Genomic DNA, 20,469 nt, shown 5'->3' on the forward strand with positions numbered 1-20,469 from the left:
ATTTGATGCTCACAACAACGTTATCAACATTTTATAGATGAGGAAACTGAGATAAAGAGAATTAAATAGCTTGTTCAGAGTTACCCAGTTAGTAAATTCCTGAGGTTGGATTTGAACTCATATCTTCCTGACTCCAGGCCTTGTGTCCTATACACTGTCACCTCATTATCCAAATAAGTAAAAATAAAGGGGAGTCATAGACTGGTGGCTCTCTACTTATCAGAGTTCTCATTCATTAGTTAGATACAATTTTTAAAATATGTATTATTTTCTTAATTCAAGTCGATACTCACTCATGAGATGCCTGCTCTGTGCCAGTGTAACACATAATAGGTGTTCTATAAATGCTAGCTATGATGATGGTGATGATGATAATGGTGATGGTAATGATAATGATGATGGTGATGATTGTAATAATGATGATTAGATTGTTAACAGTTTCTAGGAAGAGCTCAACACTCTAAAAAAAAACCTAGATTGTTCATAAAATTTCCCATTTATTCAGAACTCTGAGAATTCCAGTGACCCTGAAGAAGGAATTTTCTTCTAAATTAGGGAATATTATACACATGAGCTAGAGAACTTGAAGAGATTGAATAAGAAGTGAGTTAACAATTGTTGAAAGCAATGTCCAGTAAGTGACTCTTCTTTCTCTTGCTTTAAGACTAAGATAACTAGGGGCAGCTAGATGACACAGAGCACCCATCCTGGAGTTAGAAGGACTTCAGTACAAATGCAACCTCTGACATTTAACACTTACTAGCTGTGTAACCTAGGCAAGTCACTTAACTCCAACTGCTTCTCAAAAGAAATTACAAGACTAAAATAGTACTGTAAACTTCATCTTAACTACAACTTATTTAAATATTGTGTTTACTACTTAACTGACAAGTCCATCAATCATAATTTTGTTTGTTTATAATTTGGGACTTGAGATTAAAGGACTATGGGGAAATTAGCTCATGAAAAGGGTAATTAATTCCCTGGTGATATTTGGAGGTGCTGACTGAGCCATTTAAAGAGAGAATTTTCTTTTTTTAGTACCTGGTCCCATCGACTATGGATTCTTTTGCCATATATTTGATTGGAAAGGGAATCTGACTGTTAATAGAGATGAGAAAAGTAGTCTACAGAAGTACTATGAGAGAATTAAGTTTAAATTGCTGCTTCTTATATGAGGAGGGAAAGACTGAGAGTTAACTTTCAGTTAGTCGGCCACGAGTTGTGAGAAGACTGAGTTAGCTGTCCTCTTGTGAGACACTGAAACAGAGTTTAACTATTATTCATGTGAAAGGCTGAAATTGAGTTTTACCATCTCACACAGTGAGGAGTGTGTGAGAAGACTATGAGAGGTAGCTGTTACATCCTGAGAAAATCTGAAGAAGCATTTTGAAGAAAATTTCTGAAACAATTTACCATCCTGAGAGAAATGTTTCCAGAGCTAAGGAGAAATCATCAGTACCATTAGTGACATTATTCTGTTCTGTATCTTTTTTCATTGTTTTGAAGAAGCCGAAGGTGATTCTGGCTGTGAATTTTTCTCACTTCTAATACATTATAAATATTTGTTTATATCTATGTTATTATTTGGTACTATAATAATTTATTTAAGCCAATGAAACTTGATGATTTGAGATAAATCAAAAATCAGACACGTAGGGGAAAATATTTCTCCCTTTTATAAATTGAGATGAGAACTTGAAGCTAATTAATTGATTGCTGCAAGATTTTTTTCTATTACTTTGAGGTAAAATCAGAGCATGAGTCTTGATTGCCTTGGAACTCAAGTAGATGATTCATAAGGAAATAAACCAATAGCAAATAGAAAGGAATGAGAGTTGGATTGATTGTTAATTAATGTACAGACTGCACAGCCCACTCCATCATAACTAATTTGCATGCAGTTTACTCATCTCTAAGCCAGCTACATTGGAAATTAATGACAATATTTCAGAGTGTAATAATAATAGTTAACATTTATATAGTTCTTACTATATGTCAAATATTAGATTAAGTGCTTTGTAATTATTATCTCCTTTGGTCCTCATAGCAACACTGAGAAGTAGGTGCTTTTATTATCCCCTTTTCATAGTCAAAGAAACCAGGGAAAACTGGAGTTAAAGGATTTGCCCCAGGTCATACAGGTAGTAAATGTCTTGGGTCATATTTGAACTCAGGTCTTTCTTATTGGCACTAGACAACAAACAAATGAACCTGATCTATTTATTTATTTATTTCAGAAATCATTTTTTTTATGGTTGTCCTCAAGTGCATTGCTCATAGCTTAGTATCACACACCCACACCTCACAAATCTCTCCACATGCCAAGTAAATATAAATTAATTCTAGGGAAAGGAGTGATGGAGAAATGCCTTATATAGGAAATCATACCTAACATGAGCTTTGAAGGAAGTTCAAGATTACAGGGAGTGGAGGGAGGAGTGAAAGCTTAAAAAGCATAAAGGATAGTCTTGGAAAATAAAGAGAATCAAGATTTAATGTCATGTATGGGAAACAGCAAATAGACAAATTTGGCGAAAATGTAGAGAACATGAGGGGGAGTACTGTGAAATCAGTCTGGAAAGAGAATTTAGTCAGGTTATGAAAACTTTAACTGACAAACAGAGGGGTTTGTCTTTTATCCTAGAAAAATAAGAACTTATTGAAATTTCTTGAAAAGGGAAATGACAAGGTCATGACGTTGCTATAGGCATATCAATTCTGGAGCTGTGTAGAGCATGGATTGGAGAGGGGAAAGATGGAGAGGATTCTGGCAAGATGGTGGAGTAGGTCAAAAAACTTTTGACTCCCCAAATTTCCTTCACAAAAAGAGACAGAACCTCACCTCAAAGTGAATGTAGAAAAGTGAAAGTGAACAAAAGTCAGGGAAATGGAATTGTTCTCCTAAAACAACTTGAGAAGAACCCAGGAAAGACTTGACCTCCTGGGGCAAAGTTTCAGTATGAATGAAGCACAAATACATCCAGCCAACTCTGCAGAATCAACAAATAACAAAGCCCTAGGAGCAGCTGAGGTCTAAGAAGTTTTCATCTCATAGACAGTATAGGAGTTTGATGGCTAAGTAAGACATGTTTAAGGACCTTCCACTGACCAGGGATGCCAAGACCAGACACATCCTGGGCTGAGCTACTGTTACAAGGGGAGGAGGGAAGTATAAGGAGCTTGTACTTGCCTGGTGAGTGTAGTAGCAGAGGGGCAGGGACCCTGCTGGTTGTGGGCACCTGAAAGAGAGTAGAATCCCTGGTTTCAGCTCCAGGGCAAGGAGGACAGCTATAGTTTGCAGCCATCTGAAAGACTGCAGGGAAGCAAGATCATTTGTGGGACAGTGGCTGGTCCCCTTAGTCAGAGCTTAGGAATGGAGAGGAGAACCCAAGATTGAACCCCAGGATAGACTTTAGAAAATAACAGTAAGAAGGATCTGAGATTTGGGAAATCATTCTTCATACCTCAGGATTAGAGCTTGATTGTCCTAATAGCTGCTAAAAACAAAATTTTGAAAATAATAAAAAAAAAAAGAAGAATCAATAATCAGAGGAGAAAAACCCAACCATAAATAGCAACTATGGGGATAGAGAAAATCTCAATTCATCTTCAGAGGAAAATAATGAAATTTAAATAACCACTCCTTTTTCAATGAGAAACATCAAATAGTGCCAGGTACAAAACGAGTTCTTAGAAGAACTTTTAAAAGGACTTTTAAAATCAAATAAGAAAAATCAAGGAAAAATTGAGGGAAAAAGAGCAATTCAAGAAAATTATGAGAAGAAAGTCAAAGGTAGGTGGTACAGTAGATAGAGCACCAACCCTGAAGTCAGGAAGACCTGAGTTCAAATCTGACCTCCAACACTTAACACTTCCTAGCTGTGTGACCCTAGGCAAGTCACTTAACCCCAATTGCCTCAAAAAAAAAAAGAAAGAAAGAAAGAAAAAAGAAAAAAAGAAAAGCAAGTCAACCAATTGAAATAGAGAATCAAAAAGTTAAGAGAGAAAATAATTTTTGAAAGCTAGAATTGGGTAAAGGGAAGCTAATAATAAGACATCAAGAAATAATAAAAAAAATTAAAAGAGTCAAAAAATAGAAGAATGTAAAATATCTCATCAGAAAAGCAATTGATCTGAAGAACAGATTGAGGAAAAATAATGTAAAAATAGTAGAACTACCTGAAAATTATGCCTAAAAAAGAATCTTGACATAACATTACAAGAAATTATCAAGGAAAAATGCCCCGAAGTTCTAGAACAAGAAGGCAAAGTAAAAATGGGGGGCAGAGAGGGAAAAAGAATCCACTAATAACCATTTGAAAGATATTCCAAGAGGAAAACTTACTGGAATAACATAGCTAAGTTTCAAAATGCCCAGGTTAATGAGAAAATATTTGGAAGCAACAAGAAAAAAATTTAAATATTATGGACCTGCAATAAGATTTACACAAGACCTAGAAGCTACCACATTGAAGGAACATAGGTCTTGGAATAGCATATTCCACAGAGCAGAAGAGCTGGTATTACAACTAATGATAACTCTCCCAGCAAAGTATAATCTTGAACTGGAAAAAAAAAAACATTTAACAAACTGAAAGACTTTTTGATATTTGTTACAAAAAAGCAAAATTTAAGAGAAAATCTGACAAATAAACATCCAGGACAAATGTAAGGTAAACATTAAAGGCCAATTATAAGGGACTCAATAAGGCCAAATTGTTTACTTCTTATATGAGAAGTTATCAACATTTCTTTTTTATCATCATTATTTGAGGAGTTTGAAAGAAAAGTACAAGCTATAATGGGTGATTCAAAATAAAATTATGTAGGGAGAGATAAAAAGGAGTAATTTCTCATACAAATGAGACATAATTGATAAAGAAGGAGCTGGTGGAGGAAGGTGGTACGTAATGATGAAACCTCACTCTCATTGGGAATATATTAAAAAAGGAACAATGTATATATCTAGAAAGGTATAAAAGTCTTCCAAATTTGGAAAGAAATAAGAAGACAAGAGGATAAAGAGGGGGAGAGATTCTTAGAGTGGTAGGTAAGTTAAAGAATAGAAGGGCAGGAAGAAGTAAAATAAAGGAGGGAGGAGAAATAGGACAAATAAGGTGAGAAGGAGATTGAGGAAAAATTAGGAGGGAGAAAAATATAAAACAAGTAGCTATAGCTGAGAACATTAATGGAATGAATTTACCCATAAAATGGAAATGGAGAGCAGATTAAAAATTTAAGTTCAATAATATGGTGCTTTCAGGAACACAATAAAAATGAGAAATACACACAAAGATAAAATAATGGGCAAGAGTAGAACTTATAGGAGGAAAGCAAGGATAGTAATCATGATCTTATATAAAATTAAAGACAAAATAGACATAATCAAAAGAGAAAACTAGGAAAACTACACTGTGTCAGCAATATTATTCTATTTTGGATCATTTATAGTGTTCTTGAACTAATAATACTGTTTTGGACTCATTAAAATAACTAGACAGTATAAAATAGCAGAGAGGATGCCTGCCAGACAGAAGAATTATATGAACATTATATAAAACACTTTTCATACAAATAAAGTCACATCTAAATAATTGAAGTAATATTTATTGTTCATGCATAGATAAAGTCAAGATGATTTTTAAAAATGCATTTTTACCTAACTAATCTATTTATCTCATCCCATCCCAATTACATTACTAAAAAAAAAAAGTCTTACTAAGTTAGGAGAAAATAAAAACAAATTAATTTGGAAGTTCAGGAACTTCAAAGTAACCAGAGAAAAAAGATATAAAGGAAATCGATTCAGTAGTAATCAGATCTTAAACTATATTATAAGACAAGAGCATTGGTGAAGTCTAAAATGGTTAACTTAGATTACTCTAAATTAAAATTTTCTTGTATAAAGAAAATCTTTATAGCCAAGAATAGAGGTAATACACAAAATTGGGAAGGGGAAAACTTTCATAGACAACCTCTCAGATAGGATGTAATTGAGTTGAAATATTTGCTGTGGTGTAGAAAATGGGTTAATTAAGAAAAACATGGAAAGATTTGAATTTATGAAGGAAAATATGATATACCTTCAGAGATACAGATGATATAGAAATAAATATATCACAGTTTTATATGTATAGGTATACATATACATATATTTGTAGATATCTATGTATATGCAGAAGTATATATGTTTGAATGTACTTTTTTTTGGATTGGAGTGGCAGAGAGAACAGGGAAAAAATAAAGCATTCCCTCTTGAAAGTTCCTCTTTTATCCTCGAAGTTATGATGGTCTTGAATATAGGTGTTCCTTACATGAGGCATAGCCTGACTTTCAGGGTTTGTTTATCTCTATTGCTTGGTGTTTCTTTCCCTACTTATGGGTTCCTGGATAACCACACTAGGAATAGCTATATTTTATGGAAATGACTATCTTGGGAGTTCCTGAGTCCTTCAGTCTCGCCTAGATGCACTTTGATCAGTGCCCTCAGCAACTACTTCAGTAAATAACCACCAAAATCATTGAGAAGAAAATGAGAACATTCCCTGTCCTAGCTTGCCAAAATACATGAACTTTAATGAAGTTGTTTGAATAGTTTAAAGCCAGGCTGAAGGTGAAATGATTCATCAACAATACATCTAAGTGCTTCCTTTTTTAATGTTTTAGGTATCAATGTCCTGAAAGAATACTATGGTAGTTATAAGTTATTACTTCAAATTTGTCTTCTTTGTCAATATAGACATAAGTCTCTTGTGTTTGAAGTGTTTCTTTTGTGGAGAGGAAATAAAGGGCTATCCTTATCCTGTACCTGATCTACATTGTACATTGGAGACCTTTTGGCTCCCCTTTGGGGAGGCTCTGAACATTAATTAGACTTGAGCTTTAAGTGTTTTTTTATTCAGAGTAAAGGTATAAAGAGACAGAGAGATCAGGGAAAAGAAAATGATCTTCATATTTCAGAACCATCCTTTTCTATTAATGTGGACCCTTTAAGAAAGGTTAAAATGTCCCAGCCCTACTGGGTCCAACAGTGGTGTTGTATGCTTTCACAAACATTCTTGAATAATCTTTTTTTTTCTTGAAAAGAGAGTTTTTGAGATTCTTTTTGTTTGGTTTTTACATAGGGTAAAAAGAGTTCAGGGCCTAGAGTCAAGAAAACTCATCTTCTGAGCTTAAATCTAGCTTCAGACTCTTACTAGCTTAGGAAAGTTACTTAAGCCTCCTTGCCTCAGTTTTCTCATCTGCAAAATGAGCTGGAGAAGGAAATGGCAAACCCACCAGTATCTCTACCAAGAAAATCCCAAATAGAGTCACAAACAGTTGGGCACTACTGAAAATGACTGAACATAGCAGCAAAAACAACATTACAATAGTTTTACTGTACTAGACTTGAAACAAGGTATGCATACATCTCTCTTCTAAGAGTCTTTCTAACTTATCTGATAATCATATTTGAAAAATGACAAAGACTTCTAAACTTCAGGTGAAATTCAGTGCTTATGATCAACAAAAAGAAAAAAAAAAGAAAAAGAATTGTTTCATTAGATGATGGAAAGGAAGAACAGAGTCCAAACAGGATTTCTAATTCATACTTTTCTAACCAAACACCATTCATTTTAAGTATTCAAGTATTTATTGATTGATGACTATGAGTAATGACATCATTGGTTCAAAATTTTGCTATCCTCTTTACTTAGAAAAATCTTTCTCGGACACTACTTTCCTAGTTCTGCACTGACCTCTTCAGGCTGGACCACATATCTACAAAGCAAAGATTCCAGAGTCTCAGCTCTAATACAAACGACTTCTTTCTTTTAAAATTGGCTTCTTTATCATGGAGTGTGGGAGGAAGAGATTAGAAGTCCAAGTAAATCTGGCCAGTGAAAGTGAAAGAATGTTTGGGAACAGGGATACATGTATCCCCTTGTGAAGGAGAACCTGGAATCTACAATGATTTGTCTATTATAAAAGACAAATTTGCCCAATCATAAACACAGATTGTTCTTCAAGCTTATCATGCTTTCCCTCCTCATTTCTGCTTCCTAGAATCCCTGATTTCCTTCATATTTCAATAAACCATATTCTTTTTTATTATTATTTTTATTGAAGCTTTTTATTTTCAAAACATATGCAAGGATAATTTTTCACCATTGACCCTTGCAAAACCTTGGGTTGCAATCTCCTTTCCTTCCCCCACCCTTCTCCTATATGGCAAAGTAATCCAATATACAAGGTCCTCTCTCTTTCCCTTTTTACAAGTACTCCCTTCTTTAAAAAAAAAATACTTTTTTTGCACATATATACACATTTTCTGTCTTAATGGAATGTAAGCTTCCTAAGGGAAGGAAGTGTTTCATCTTTGCATTTTATCAGATGCTTAATAAATGTTTTTTGATTCATTGATTAATTGAAAAATCTGATTGTCCTAGTATGAGTGTAAACCTTCAGACTCCAGTGGAAAGATAGGGCATAGTGCCTCACCATTCCCCACATTTCTACATGAAATCTTTTTAGATTCACACAATATGTTCCTCAGAGCAACCCCACAAGGTAGATTGTGAAATCATTATGACACACAATATGTTCCTCAAAGCAACCCCAGAGGATAGGTTGTGAAATCATTATTCCACACAAAATAGAATGAGAAAGTAAATTTCACCAAGATTAAATGTCGTGCTAACAGTTTCTGAACCAGGACTTTCTGACCCCGAGTCTACTGTCCTTTCCATTATACAAAACTTACTGTGATTTTATGATTCATCTCAACATTCTCTTCTCAAAATAAAAATTCCTAAAGAACAGTATGTTCAGAATCAGAGAGTGGAGGTTTGAGTACTGGACCTGTCACTAAGTAGTTTCATAGTCTTGGACAAATCCTTTGAGTTCTTCAGGCCTGTCTCTTTCTGTAAAATTATGGAGTTAGACTAAGTTAGATAATCTCTAAACATCCTTTCAAGTCTAAAGTCCAGGATGTCCGAAAAGAATGATGGTGGGAAAGCAACTGAGCTCTTAAGAGTAGGTATAAGAAGGGAGTTAGGGAGATCAACTTCACGTATTCACATGCATTCATATCCTTGGATGTTGTCTTGCTGATCCAGATGGCAAGCTTGGTAAACAAGTTACTGTTTTTTGTCAACATGTCAGCCTGCTTCTTGTGATTGGGCATTTGCAGAGAAGGGTACAAGGGATAAAAGCTCTCCATTTACAGCTCAGCTCTCTTCACAACTGCGATAATGTCTCCTTGTGAAAGCCTCCAGAGCTTTCTATCCACGGCACACAGATGGACAAATGTTGTGTACTAGATCCTCAAAGGACCCATCACCACCCCAAACACATCAAGGCCCTTCTCCCTTGGACTTTCTTGTCTTCCATTCTGTTGCAAGAAGAAAGGTGTCCTCCACATGTGCAGAAATGTTTGTGGCAGCTCTTTTTATAGCGGTGGGGAACTGGAAACTGAATGGATGCCCATCAACTGGAGAATGGCTGAATAAGTTGTAGTATATGAATGTAATAGAATATTATTGTTCTATAAGAAATGACCAGCAGGATGATTTTGGAGAGGCCTGGAGAGATTTACATGAACTGATGCTTAGTGAAGTGAGCAGAACCAGGAGAACATTGTACAAAGCAACAAAATTATGTGATGATCTACTCTGATGGATGTGGTTCTTTTCAACAAGATGATTTAGGATCGTTCCAATAAACTTGAGGAGAGAGCCATCTACATGAAAAAGACCATGGGGACTGAATTTGGATCTCAACATAGTAACATAATATTTTTATCTTTTGTTGTTTGCTTGATTTCTTTTTTCTTTCTTTCTCGCTATTTTTTCCCATTTTCTGTGTAGCATGATAAATATGGAAATATGTATAGAAGAATTGCACATGTTTAACCTATATTTAATTACTTGCTGACTAGAGGAGGGTGATAGAGGAAGAGAGGGAGAAAAATTTGGAACACAAAGTTTTGCAATGGTGAATGTTGGAAACTATGTTTGCATGTATTTTGAAAATGAAAAGCTATTATTTAAAAAAAAAAAAAAGTTATCCTAAAGAACTCAATTTCTGCCTCAAGTGCTGATCACCTACCAATTACCCTTTGTCTTCAAGTGAGTACTTTTATCTCCCCTTCTGATCTGACCAACAAGGATCCCTTCTTCCAAATTCCTTTTTTAGAGCCTACTTAAATCCTTCTTTTGGGTTGATTCTACCCTCAAACCATGGGATAAATTCTGCATATAAGTATATGAGTATAAATTCTCAATTGAGAATTTGATGTCAGTATCAAGACAGCCTTGCTGCTGGTTGCTTTCTAACTCCATTCTAATAAGAGGGCTATCACCTTGCCTATTAAAATCATTCCCTGACCTTGTACCTCATAGAGTCTCCTTAGATTGTTTTGTTCTGTCTTACTAAAGCCATGCTTTGTTACCTTATCAGGAAACCAAATATTGCAGTGGTACTGGAGTCAGGAAAACCTAATTTCAAATATGACCTCATACATTTGACTCAGACCCTGACAAATCTCTTAGCCTTTGTTGGCTTCAATTGACTCCTCTGTAAAATAGGGATAATAATAGCACCTACCATTCAGAATGGTAAGAATAAAATAAGATAATATTTGTAAAATTCTTCATAAACTTTAAAATGACAAATGCTAGCTATTGTTTTAAAAATTATATCTTTATTTTCACTAACCTCTAATTGAAATTAAACATTTTCTTCAATTATAAATGTAGGCAATAGACCACAATAATTTCAGACTTTACCAGACTGTCAAAAAAAAGATCAATGACACCAAAAAAATGTTAAGAACCTCTAACTTTTTGGCCTAAGTTCTTCTATAACTAAGCCTTCTATATATCCCCAGACTCCATCAATAAATTCAAGTTTTCCATTTTTGCTTACTCCTAGGTTTTTCCCATATTACTTGCCCCAATCTAACTGTCTACCTAATCACTAGGACCCAGATGTCTACCATCTGAACTAAACTAGCACTTCCTAAACCTTGGACAAGGACTGCTTTTAACCTATTGTAGACACTTAACCTGCCTTCAGTGCTACTCACATTTTCACTATATCTGGCTAGTTTCTATCCTAAATTAGGTATATAAGAAGGCTTTAGCTGGGTCAGAACTTTGCACCAGACTATATTTATAGTTCTCTTAAAAATGGTGTCCAATCATTGACTCTCCTATTTACTCATCTAGGTTTCTGATCTGTGGCTTGCTCTGACTTATGGAAGCTTTGTTTTCTTTAGGTTTTTTCTTCTCTTCCCAGATGTCTGGTCAACTTCCTGCTACAAGCTCCAGCCACTGACATATGCCTAATACTTTTGGGCAGTCACCTAATGAGCCTTGCTCTAATAGTAGCCCTTGCTTTGGTACAAAAGACGCAATAGAAAAAAGCAAATAAGATACACTTCAACCTGTAATGCTGGAGAAACTGAGGCAGGAGAGAGATTAGGGAGTTTTCAATATTTTATTAATTGGAGAGCATAATTGACTGGACAGGACTCTCGTCTCAAATTATCCAGTCAGACAGGGATAAAGATATACTGGGACCAAGGAATCCATGTTGGTCCCAGGGCTGGGGAGACTGTCATCTCAAAGAATCCAGCAATCAATAGGAGCTGCCCAATTCCTTAAATACCCCCTCTAGAAACAACCAAGAAGGCAGGAAGACTTCTGTCAGGATGGGGGGAGACCATAAATCCTAAAAGCCCAGAGACAGGATGTCTGAATAACCAGAGATAAAGATGTCAGTGAGGTATCTTGGAATATTTTAGAGGGATATTGTAAATTCTTGAGGACAGGAGGTCTGCTCTTCTTGTTTATCTTGCTAGCAATTTATAACCTTAGAGTAAACAGTTCCCAATCTTAATGGACCAGAGTGGGTTTTTACGACTAAGGGGATTTGACAGAACAGTTAAGGAAACTGAGACAAAGGAAACTAGTTCAGGGAAAACCGAGTCAGAACAGTTAAAGAGAACTATGGCATAACAAAGCAAATTGACTGAACTAGAATCTCTGAAGTGACTGCCTTTTGCATTTATTTTTATAAGCAAAACTTCATAGTGATATTTGTAGAATAATGTGTGTGTGTATTCAAGTTCCAGGTTACTAGTGATGCAGCATTCTTATAAGTTGAAACAAAGATTTATTCCTATTGGACAGAGCCATAACTAGTAACCAGGACCTTGCCCCAAGGCACTAAAATTTAGAGGATACAAAAATTATTTTAAAAGATTGTAACATTTATAAGTTTATTACATTTTCATTTTAACAACACTTTTCACCCTTTTAGAAACAGAAATATATATATATATATATATATATATATAGAGAGAGAGAGAGAGAGAGAGAGAGAGAGAGAGAGAGAGAGAGAGACACCAGAAAAGTTAAGGGAATTTTCCAGTGTCACAAAAGTAGTGTCGGATCTGAGATTCAAAGCCTGAACCTCTAACTACAAATATAATGATAAATGATAATAGCAAATTATTATTTGAATCCTGTCACACTTCTTAAGCAGGGAGTACCTTGCAAGTTAATGTAGATAGCTAATAAAGTATGGAGATATTTGGGATCAATCTACTGCCCCCAATTATTTTCCTTGCTTTTTGTCATGATACTCAAAATGTTATCATTTGGAATGTGTTCCTTTGAGAACTAAATAGTTCCCCATTTAAATTCTAACACCTCTGACAAGGAAAACACCTTAAGCTATTATCATCTAATTTTTTCCACTTAGAATTGTGAAGATGCATAGTCTGAGAGCAAGACACCATCTAAGACTCACAGGAGGAATTTTAGAGACAATCTAAGATTTTTTATGCAAGTCTTTTGTTTTTATAATAAATCTGTTTCAAAATAAAATCCTCCCTCTCCACCCCTGGCAAGCTTAGTAACAGAAGGGACACTAGACTTGGGGTCAAAAAGGCCAAGATCAGAAACATTTGTAGGTTTTTTCTTACACCATATTTTGTGGAATAATGATCTAACAACTTACTTGTGGGGTTGCTCCCAGTAACACATTGTGGAAATGTAGGCAGTGATGAACTACTATGTCTTCATTGGGGTTTAAAGGTTTAAATTCATACTTGGAAAATTAGATTTTTTTCAAATAATCAGTGAATCTATAAACATTTATTAAGCACTTGTTATGTGTCAGAAACTGGGGACCCAAAGCAAAAATGAAACAATTCTTTCCCTCAAGGAGCTTATATTCCACTGGGGAAGAAAACATCTGCAGAGGATAGGGAAGGAGGGTGGAGAGAGGAGGTACTGAAGGAGAATAGTAATAAGGAATCCCAGCCATAGCAGGGAATGAGTAGGGAATGTTTCTGTCTAATAAAATCAGCAGCAATATTTGAAGGAAACCTGGTTTGCAGACACTGGGGATGATAGAGTACTAAACTACTCTAGTCCTGACCATCCTGAACAACATGAGGGGAAGATTAGTTTTTAGTTAGATGGAAACATAGAATAAGATTGCAACCTCATCATGGCATTTTCTGGGGATCTTGTCCCTCATGATGTTTGTTGGAGTGCTGTATTATGCTGATGCCCCTCTTATTTCCCCTTTTCACTTTCTCTTCAAATGTCTTTCAGTAATTCCCCACCTCCAAGGAGTAAATGCATGGTTTGCTCCTCTGTGAAGATTTTTTTAAAATAGACTATACATTCCCTGGGGTAAAAAGCTCTTCTAAAAATAGCACTCAGCGTCTAGGCAAGGGGGAAAAAGAAGCAGTAGCAAAATAATAGAACCTAATCCCAGAAATTGCTTTTCCTCTTGCTGCCTGTCAGACTTAGTGATATAGTGGGGGAAGGATATATGGGGAGGAAAAACAGATTAACAAACAGTAGCCAAAGCTTTGTCTTCCCTCCCTAACCTTTGGTTGTCAGACTGCTTTGTGGCTGTAAAAACAGACACACATAAGAAATAATCAAGTAAATATAGGGAGCTGAGCTGAGGAATTGTGGAGGCGAAGTAAAAGAGCCTCTGTGTTTTCCCTTTGAATATAAATGACTCCATCTTTACACTAGTGAAGCAGCTAGATGGTTTAGTGGATAGAGCATTGAGCCTGGAGCAAAGAAGGCTTAAATTCAAATATGATCTTCATCAGTGGCTCATTATGTGTGTTCTTGGGCAACTCACTTAAGATGTTCATCTGCCTCAATTTCCTCTATGTAAAACAGGTTAAAGCACTTATCCCAGTACCTGGAACATAGTAGGTGCCATATAAATATTATTTATCATTCTTATTGCCATTCTGACAGGCAAGTAAATGCCTGACATTTTGCTCTCAGACATTGCATTAGCATTTAGGTTTTATCCTCACCCTGAACTGTTTTCAATTTTTTTCATAATATATTCTTATCACTAGTATCTTTCTTACTATTGCTATATGACCCGTCTTAACCTCTATGCTACATCTGCTCATTTGACACTGGTGACCACCAATTTCACTCGCTCATGTGGATTTTTGTGACACTATTTTCTTCTGGTTTTCCATACCTCAGTCTTCCTTGTTGGTTTGTCATTCATATCACTTTCCCTAACAGTATATCCCAAGGTTTTGACTTAGACTCTCTTATCTTCTCTCTCAACCTTCTCTGGGATTTCACCAGCTCCCATGAATTTAATCACTTTCTGCAAAGATGACTTACAGATGTTAAAGACTTACTGGACATCTCTATCTGGATGTCCCAAAGATATTTCAAACTCAACATATCTGAAAAAGAACTCATTATTTTTCCCTAAAACTATCCCTTTAGCCCTTTTGCTATATCTATATAAGGCACCATCATCCTTCTGCTCTCCCAAGTGTAAAACCTGCATTATCCTCAAATTCTCACTCTCCGTCAACCCATATATCTAATCAATTGTCATGTCTTGCCCTTCACGTCTCCTCTCTATAGCATCTCTTACATCTGCCTTCTCTCTGCTTAGAAAACCACTATCTTAACTCAGTCCTTATTATCTCTCTCCTGGACTATCACAATTCATTCGACAATTAATCAGTCTCTTTTCCTCAGGTGACTTCCCACTTCATTTCATCATCCACACAACTAACACAAATATAAATGTGTCATTCCCAAGTCAATAAGCTACAACGACTTCCATTGCCTCTGGAATCAAGAGCAAAGGTCTCTGCAACTGGAAAAACAAAAGGTCAAGAATGGTAATAAATGGGGGGAAATGTGAATAAAGGTGTCCTAGTAGTGTTAGATTTCAAACTAAACTAAAAAAAAAAAAAGCGGTAATCATCAAAACAATATGGTTCTGGATAAGAAATAGAATGTTTGGATAGATTGCATAGAATAGGCATACAATATACAGTAGTAAGTAATATAGTAATTTAGTATCTGATAAATCCAAAAATTCAAGCCTTGGGGGCAAAAACTTACTATTTCACAAAAATTTCTGGGGAAAGTAGAATGCACTTTGACAGAAATTACATCTCATACAATAAATCAAGTTAAGATTAAAATGAGAACATGATTTAAAAATAGTGTTATTATAAGCAAACTAGAGGATCATGTAAAATTTTACCTGTCAGATCTATGGATAAAGGAAAAGTTTATGACCAAAAAAGAGATAGAATCACTGGAAGTAAAATGGATAGTTTTCATTACCTATAATCTTAAAAGGTTTTGCACAAACAAAATCAATGTACCCCAACTTAGAAGGAAAGCAGGAAATTTGGGGGAGGTGAAATTTTTACAGTCAGTTTCTTTAATAAAGGCCTCATTTTAAAAAATATATATATAGGGAACTGAGCCAACTTTATTTTACTCATTCCCCAAATAATAAATGGTCAAAGGATATGAACAGTTTTCAGAAGAAGAAATCAGAACTATCAATAATCACAGAAAAAAATGTTTCAAAATCACTAATGATGAGAGAAATTAGAATAATTCTGAGGTATCACCACACACCTACTAGATTGACTAACATAACAGAATAGAAAAATGACAAATTCTGAAGAAGATGTAGAAAAATAGATATAGTAATTCACTGTTAGTGGAGCTGTGAATTGGTCCTATCATTCTGGAGGATAATTTGAAACTATGTCCAAAAAACTAGAAAACTGCATACTTTTTGCTCCAGAAATATTACTATTATTCTGTATCCCAAAGAAATCAAAGAAAAAGGGCATGGAACTCTATGTACAAAAATATTTATATCAGCTCTTTTTGCAGTGTCAAAGAATTGAACATTAAGGCAATGCCCATCAATTGAGAAATTGCTTAATAAGTTGGTTTTTTTACATGATTATGGTAGAATACTATTGTGCTATAAGAAATGATAAAGAGAATGGTTTCAGAAAAACCTGGAAAAATTTACATGAACTAATGTAAAATTAAATGAGCAGAGCCAGAAAAATTTTATACACATTAATATCAATATTGTTACAATGGTATAAAAGAGTTAGCTAACTTAATCAATATAATTATATAATACACTCCAAAGGACTCGTGATGAAAAATGTTGTCCACCTCCAAAAGAAACTAATAAACTCTAAATCCAGATTGAAGCATATTTTTTCACATTATTTTTGTTGGGATTTTTTTTTTTTTTTTTGCAAAATGGCTAATATGGAAATATGTTTTGCAAGTCTTCACATGTATAAATTTTATCACACCACTTTCCTTTTCATGGATGGGAGAGGGACAGAAGTGAAGAATAAAATTTGGAACTCAAAAAAATTAATGAACATTAAAAATAAATAAATCAAAGATCTTTTTTAAAAAATAAAGTCCTCTGACTTTCAAAGTTTTTACCACCTAGCCCCTGCATCATTATACATTTCTAGTCCTATTTATATATTCTCCTTCCCACACACTACATGTGAGTCAAACTGACCTCTGTTCCTCACACAAAGTGTTTCACTTTCCATCTTTTTGCCTTTGCACTGCCTATTACTCATGCTGGAAACACATTCCTTCTCTCTCCTTGCTTCAAAGAATCCCTTCAAGATGCAACTCAAAGACACTAACTTCTCTAAAAAAAAATCTTTCCTGTTCACCCCCAACTGCAAATACTAACTATATTGAATTAAGTATATTTATATATGTACATGTTTCCTTTGTTAGGATGTAAATTCTTAAATAACAGAGTTGTTTGTTTGTTTGTTTGTTTTTTACTGTATGCACAATAGCTAACACCCAGCAAGCAATTAATGCTTTGTATCCAATCTCTCAAAACCATATTTGAAAACTGTTTGCTCTTTGTATTTAGTAATAATTTAACATCCAGCAAAACTTTCCTTGCCTTTTGTCATTTTATTTTGCACATATGTATACCTATGCATAGATATATAAATATGTATAATACACTGCTTAGAAATGACATCAAAATCCATTTGATTTATAGAGAAAATCCTGTGAACCTCTCAAAGTTGAAAACAATTACCTGCATGAATCTTTTACTGACTTATACCCTAAATTTTTAGCTGTATTTTTCCCCTTAGGACAAGATAATGAAGGAAATAGGAAAGGAAATTCTAATCATCAAAAGGTCATAAAATTTATAAGTTGCAGGTTCATGGAAATTATCTTGGAAATCATCAATTTTGTTCAGTGCTATGTGTATGCATGCATGAAATGATTCCAATAGAGCATCACTTTTCTTCACTTCTCAACTACCCATTTCTTAGCTCATTTCTCTTATTATCCAATTACTTTTTGATCCACAGAAATGTAGCAGCCCTTGCTACCATTCAGTTGAAACTACTTTCTCCATGGGGTATGGCCCAGTTTAAATGATAATAGGAAGATACCTAGAGGAAAATAAAATATTTTTTATAAAGACAGACAAAGAGAAGGGGAAAATCCAGTATCCAAGACAGAACAGGACAGTGACAAAGAAGAAGAAAAAGCCCCAACAAACAACCTCCCATTTCTTGAGGGCCATATTATTTCTTTGCACAGTGGATAGAGTATTAGGCCTGGAGTCAGAAAGACTCATAGTCCTGAGTTCAAATCTTGTTTCAGATACACTTACTAACTGTGGGACTCTGGGCAAGTCACTTAATCCTGTTTGCCTCAGTTTCCTCATCTGTAAAATGATCTGGGGAAGAAAATGGAAAATCATTCCAGTTTTTTACCAAGAAAACCCCAAATAGGGTCACAAAGAGTAGGACATAACTGAAAAATGACTGAGCATCCATGCTTCTAAGAATATTTCTATGCATCTTGCTCTTTTCTTACTATCTATAAAGACTATGACATAGTCTCAGTAGTAAAATCTATGGGTCAAGAAGGAACCATTTCATAACTTTGTAGGAATGACTCTAAAATATTTTTCTAGAATTGTTGGCATGTTTTAGGTTTCCACCAGCTCAGCATTACTATATCTGTCTTCCTACAGCTCATCCAACGCTGAGTTTTCACATCTTTCTCAGTTTGGTGGGTGTTTTAATTGGCTTTTTTCAGATAATTAATGACTGTAAACATTGTAAGGTGCTTAGTACTAATTTTTGGTTCTCCTTTGGAAAACTGATATAACCTTTGATATGTGCATTACAATGAAATAAATGTATAATATATATTGAGGGAAAAGTGATTTATTTTGAATGTTAAGTGCTTTTTAAAAATATTTAATACAAATATTTTTCCAATATCTTTTCTTCTAGTTGCATTAACATTATTTATGCAAAAGGTTCTAGATGTATGCGATCAAGATTTTCTGTTTTGTCTTTTAGATTTTTCTGTCCTAGAATTAGTTCAAAATTTTACATCTATCAACTATACTGAAATATAAAAATACAAAATTTTATATTACACATAAATTATGCATATATAATTTACCTCCATTAACAGTAGTGAAAAATAAAAATCTATAACTTTGTCCATGTTTTTATAGTATAATTTTTAATATTTAAGTCACTTATCCATTTGGAATTTTTTATAGTATAACTATACTATAGTATAGATAGTATAGTATAGTATATGAAGTATAACTATATAACTATAATATAGTATAGTAAAATGTTGATCTAAATGTATCTTTTATTCAACGGCTCTCTAGTTTTCCAAGAAGTTTTTGTTGAATAATTAGCTCCTACCCTAGTAGTCTGTGCTCTTTAATTTTCCAAACACTAAAATGCTGTGTTCATTTGTTTTTAGGTCTTTCTTATCTAGTCAATTCCATTGATCTACTTTCTTTGAGGCAGCCAGGTGGTGCAATGGAAAGAGCAGCTGACCTGAAATAAGGAAAACGTGGGTTTAAACCAACCTTAGACACTACCTATGTGACACTGAGATATCTCTGCTTTCTTCCTCAATTATAGCATGGTGAGAATAACAGCACCCACTTCACAGAATTGTTGGGAGGATCAAATGAGATAATATTTGTAAAATACTTATCATTGTACCTGGCACATAGTAGGTGCTATATAACTAGTTATTCCTTTCCCTGTCCCTTTCTTATTTTTTTAATCAAATTCTAAATAGTTTGGGTAGTAATTACTTCAGTCCCTGAAAATTGAGATCTGAAAGCCTCAAGCTCTGCTCTTCCTTTCTATTGATTATTTATTCCCGGCTACTTGTCACAGGAGAAAGACCACTGGACCTAAAGTCAGGAAGACTTGATTTCATACTTTACCTCAGATATTTTGCCAACTGGACATTCCTAAGCAAAGTACTTAAAATTTAAATCTGTCTCAATTTTCTCATCTGTAAAATGGAATGATAATAATAGCATCTACCTCCCAAAGTTGTTATAGCGATAAAATGAAAAAAATTAATAATAACCTGAATTTATATAATGCTTACTATATACCAGACACCATATTAAATTCTTTACAAATATAAAAATCCAAGGAGGTCAGTATCTGAGGTCAGATTTAAACTCAGGTCTTTCTGACCCCAGGATCAGTGCTCTGTGCACTATGGCACCACCTAGCTATATTAGTTTGGTTATTGCTGTTTTTCATCCTTTGTTCTCAAAGAGGAACAATGACATCAGGAAAGTGATATCTTGATTTGCAAGTAAATTGGATTTGAGTGAGACAGAGCAGTGCAAAGTCACCAGTCTCATTCTCCAGAGTCAACTGAATCCAGTGGCAAGACTTAGGTCAGGATGACTGATAATGTCCCAGAATGAAATGGGAAAACTTGGCCCTTTTAACCTGAGATATTTCCCAAAATTATTTGTCTGAGTCACCATTCAGTGATTAAAAGCTAAGTAAGAATTGCGGTAGAAGTCAGTCTACTTTGCCTTCATGAAAGAATTAATCAGGGAAGGGAAGCCCCTCAGAGTTTCTAGTCAGAACAGAAACAATTATTATATTTGTAAAGCACTTTTCAACCTTACTATGTTATGTATTTTAGATGTGATTATTATTGACTTTATTCTGCAAGGTGAATTGTGTTCAATTGAATTCATTAAAGCATTTCTTTGGTAAGGTGATTAGTATTGCACTGTCTGCAGTATAATTTGTGTAGTATCATTTTTATT

The sequence above is a fragment of the Sarcophilus harrisii genome, chromosome 5 (assembly GCF_902635505.1).
Source record: "Sarcophilus harrisii chromosome 5, mSarHar1.11, whole genome shotgun sequence".
Classification (NCBI taxonomy): Eukaryota; Metazoa; Chordata; class Mammalia; order Dasyuromorphia; family Dasyuridae; genus Sarcophilus; species Sarcophilus harrisii.